The sequence below is a fragment of the Ursus maritimus genome (assembly GCF_017311325.1).
Source record: "Ursus maritimus isolate PB19 chromosome X unlocalized genomic scaffold, ASM1731132v1 scaffold_X1, whole genome shotgun sequence".
NCBI lineage: Eukaryota > Metazoa > Chordata > Mammalia > Carnivora > Ursidae > Ursus > Ursus maritimus.
Genome location: NW_024423319.1, coordinates 96,150,622 through 96,155,928, shown reverse-complemented (window position 1 = coordinate 96,155,928; position 5,307 = coordinate 96,150,622).

The window sequence follows — 5,307 nt, the reverse complement described above, 5'->3', positions numbered from 1 at the left end:
CTCTCTTTCTCTCTGTCTTAAAAGATAAAAATAGGATGTAAAAACACTAAACTTAAAGGGAAAAGATTGGCATAGTGACTTAATTAAAATCAGAAATTCTATTTGTCAGAGGGTCTCAGTAAGAGACTGAAAAAGAATACCATAGAGTGGGAAATGTGTATATATGTTAAAAAACACACACACAAAGAAAACCCCTGCTAGTATCTAGGATATATAAAGTACTCTTACAAATCAATAAAAAAGAAAACCTTATTTTAACAAAAGGACTGAAACCTTAAAAAATGTTTTAACAAAGAACATATCCAAATGGCCAATGGAAATAAGAAAATATGTTAAATATTATAAAAATATCAAGGTATTAAAATTTAAACCACAAAGCAAAATAACTACACACCCACTGTAACTATAACAATCAAAATCAAAACAAAAAAAAAACTGAAAATACTAAATACTAATGAAATGGAATTCTTATACACTGTTTATGGGCGTGAAAATCTACACAACTTCTTTGGAAAACCAGTGGCAGAATATTCTTATTGAGATGAGACGAGATTGGACACATTCAGGGTGGTATGGCCGTAGACCAGAATATTCTAAAACAAAAATTAGCATAGTGCATAACACAGAAATTCCATCTTTAGGTATATTACCACCACCACCAGCAAAAATAAAAACATAACTGTATCAAAGATGAGAACAACAATCACAGCATTTTTCATAATAGTCAAAATTAGAAACAGCCCTCATTTTCATCAACAGTAAAATTGATAAAAAAAATGAATATATCATAAAAATGAATGCTATATAGCAGTGAAGAAGAAGAGACCTGCTGCTCTGTGCTATGACATGCATGGATTCTACAGACATTATCTGAGTGAAAGAAACCAAACACTAAAGATGTCTACTCTGTGATTCTATTTATATAGGCATCAAAAACAGGTAAAACAAAATTATGGTGATGGAAGATAAATCTGGTTATCTTTTTTAAAAAGATTTTATTCATTTATTTGAGAGAAAGAGAGAGTAAGAGAGAGAGCACAAGTGGGGGTGGGGGAGGGGCAGGAGGAGAGGGAGAAGAAGCAGGCTCCAACCTGGGAGTCCCAGAGAGCGGGGCTCAATCCCAGGACCCTGGGATTATGACCCCAGCAGAAGGCAGGTGCTTAATGGACTGAACCACCAAAGCACTGCAAATCTGGTTATCTTTGGAGGGAAGTAATGATTGGAACCAGACAACAGGGAAGCTTCTGGGATTCTCGTAATGTCTGTATCTTGGTCTGAGTGATAGATATACTTGTTCATTTTGTAAAAACTGATTAAGCTGTGGATTTATGATTCATATGTTTTTCTTTTTGTATATTTCCATGTGAGATTCTAGTCTGAAAAATAAGCATGAGTTAAAATAACATATAAATATGTTTAAATTTATCTGTAAAATATTGTTATATGAAAAAAGCAAATTGTCAGTTAATATTTATAGTATCTCATTAGAAAATTAACTCTGTATCAGTGTATATACTGTTCCTATCAGCAACTGTAGGAAAACATACGTATGAACACACAAAAGGGAAACTATGACGTTTTAAAAATGAAGCAAGATGTTTGAACTTCTGAAATGGGTAAGCTTTGAAAGACTGAAAGAGTAGGTAGCTAGAAATGTTGCTCATTATTTTATTCTATAACAAACATCTTCAAAAGTTAGTTTGAAGTCTGCCCGGAAAGTCTCTGGTGTAGATGATCAAGCAATAAACAGGAAACCATTACAATCTTCCCTATCCCAAACCCATACTGTTGTATTTATTTCAACAAATATAAAAGACAGACTTCTTAGCATTTTCTTATTCAAAAATTATGAGTTTAGAGAGGCTAGAATACCTCTCTCTAGATCAGCCAGTTACTTCTACATGAATGCTTAAATAATCCATAGACATTTTAGATATTGTTCATTCAGGGTATTGTCTCTCATAAAGGAATTCCATAGATCCCTGCTAACCTTTCAGTTATTCTACACCAGGAACTATATGCAACTAGAGAAATAAAAAGACATTCAAATAATATGTCAAAGAGTTTCAGATGACCAGCTAAAGCTATTTATTTTATGAACTGCCCAACTAGAATGTGAATAACATGGCCTGATTAACTGAAACTCTACCACCTTAATTATGAATGCATCATGGCATCCCAGAAGCCCTCAAACACGGCACATCTCTATTATACTAAAAATAAGCGTTCCACATGGTTTCATGTAGTTTCCTTTAGCAGATAATGCCTGAAAAATATTTAGATGTATGTTTTATGCATTGCCATCACTTCTGTATAGATGTATCCATTGATTACAAGAGAGAACTTTCATAAATCAACAGGACTATTAGTTGGTTTTCTCTTAACACAGATATTTTAGAAAACACAGTTTGAAATAAATGTATTTTAGGGATGCAGAGAAAGCATTTTTCCCCCTAGGAGACTGGAAGATTAGTTGATATTTTTAGATTCCTGTCATGGATGCTGCAAAATTTTCTAAGAAACATTTTCTACACAATCAAGGGTAATTTGAATCACCACACTTTCCTATTCTTTCCAAACCATTTTTTGTTTTGTTTTTTTTTTAAATTTTTGACTACTAGAATGATCTAAATTTAAGCTTTTTCTTCTGGTACGTCCTCACACTGGGAGTATTTTAGGAGAAGAGGGAATGTTGTGTTGATATTGAGGATCTATTGATAACTAGAGCTAAAAGCTAGATATGGGACCTTTCTGTGCATTATCTGCAATGTTCCCATAAACCATGCTGCTCAAGGTCAGTTTTATAGGTTGAATATTGCAATGGGGTTAATTTTTCTTGTTCTGGTTGTTACCAACATGGTGAGTCCCAGAGGTGGAGACACTTGTGAACTTTTAAAAGTCTATATGCCAGAAGCAGACACCATTTTTTTTTCATATAAACCCAACACACACCCATATACTTTCAGGGATGAGTACTGAGGTTCCCATAAGCTTCCCCATCATAAATACTCTAAAAGCAGCAAATGAGTGGGTTTCTGCAAATGGTTTCCTTTTTTAAAAATGTTTAAGAAAGGGATAAAGAAAGGGGGGATAATCAGAAGGGGAAATGAAGCATGAGAGACTATGGACTCTGAGAAACAAACTGAGGGCCTCAGAGGGGAGGGGGGTGGGGGAATGGGATAGTCTGATGATGGGTGGGGGGGGCACGTATTGCATGGTGCACTGGGTGTTATACGGAACTAATGAGTCATCGAACTTTACATCAAAAACCAGGGATGTACTGTATGGTGACTAACATAATATAATAAAAAAAAATTAAAATAAATAAATAAATAAAAGAAAAAAATAAAAATGTTTTTCTTTAAATTCCAGTCCATTAACAGTGTAATACAGTTTCAGATGTACAATATAGTGATTCAACACTTCGTACAACAAACAGTGCTCATCACAAGTGCCCTCCTTAATCCCCATCACCTATTTAACCCAACTCAGCTCCTTGGATAATGGATCAAAGAATAAAACGTCCGCACTTTTATCTCTATAAGTGATTCTCTTTTAGCTCCTAACACCTCAAGTCCATTTTGACTGTAGCCCTGTGTGATCCTGATAAGAGACCGTTTCTTTGTGGATTGCAATACAAACACTTGTATAGTTCGTGGCTGACATTTATAGAAAGGTCTTGATAAAGTTCACTTTATTGGGAAAATTAGGTAAATACATATATGACAAACAGAGAAAAGAAAGATTATAAAATAATTACAAATATAGCAGAGGCTGTAGCAGAGGCTTTGGCACACACCATTCCCATATGTCCCCACAGCCTCCTACCCCAAGTACTGGCAACTTTCTGCCTGAAGGCATTCTCTGGCCTTTGGAATATGCTAGGCTCATGTTTAGAGCAGGCCATGAACACCATGAAAATAATGCCCTGGAAGCAGCCTGCAATCAGTGACAGATGGGAGCTGGTGGATAAATATTTCAACTTCTTGCCCCAGGATGGGATAACTCTGAAGCACGTTATTCCTCACTATCTCACAGCAAGATTGAGACATTGTATTCGTTTCCATTCTTTGTCTCTATCACTTCCCCATTTCCCTGCTAGTGAATCATTTGCTTTCAGGTTATCTTAGGATCTGCTTCCAGTTAATAGCTCTGACACTGATGACCTGTGTAACCTAGAGAAACTTCTGGATGTCACTTATTTATTAAAAGACTGAAATAGATTACTTCATAACTAATGTCACAAACAGTTTGAAAACTAATTGTTTGGAGAGCCCGTGTTTACCAAAAATTATCAAATGTGTTGCTCTGCCTGATTGGATCACTGAGAAGGAGGAGTACACCCTTTTTTTGAGGTAGAGTTATAGCGGAGCTGTTTTCAGACGTCCATAATGTTGGGTACAAGGCCAGCCTCACAGGTAACAGAAAGAAGCACACTAGGTTCTGAGTAAAAATTTCTGCCCAAATTAAAATTCCAAAAATTAAAGTTGCAAACAGTAGTGGTCTGTTCAAAAATGGTTTACATACATAAGAAATAAACTGGACATGGGCCAAGTCAAAAAGGAATTGTTGACTGAACTTTTTTTATCTAAGAAGGAAGCCAAGAGGAACAATTACCAGTTTCTTTCACAAATTGATTCATTTTGTATTCATATTCATTCAAATATGCTTAAGTTCTTCCCCATATCTGTCTGTTGACCACACTGATCCTAATTTTTTTTTCTTTTCTGAGTGGCAGACTGTATTTCCAAAAATTATGACAATAATATTTTTGGTTCCAAATGCATTTCCAGGACCCTGGCACTGTCCACTCAAGAAGTATAGTCTCTTTTCCCTTCCCTAAGAATTGGGGAGACCTTGGTGACTGCCTCGATGAATTTAATGTGGCTGAAGTATGCTGGGTGACTTCCAACGTTAGGTCATAAAAGGTGATAAAACTTTTGCCTGGTTGTCTCTTTTGGAATGCTCACCATTGGAACCTAGCCCCTGTGCTGTGAGGAAGCCAAGCAGCCACATAGAAAGGCCACGCATAAGTGATCAGACTACAAACCCAGTAAAAATCCCAACTAACAGCCAGTGTCAACCATCAGACCTATGAGTGAGGAGGGATGGAGTCTTTAGATGATTCCAGCCCTCAGCCTTTGAGTCATTCCCTATGATAGCATGTGGAAGAGATCAGCTGTTCACATCAAACTCTACCCAAATTCGCAGATTCATGAGCAAAATAAATGCTGTCATTGTTTTAAGCCACCACATTTTGAGGTGGCTTGCTACATAGTAACCTGTTACCAGAACAATCGGTAAAGT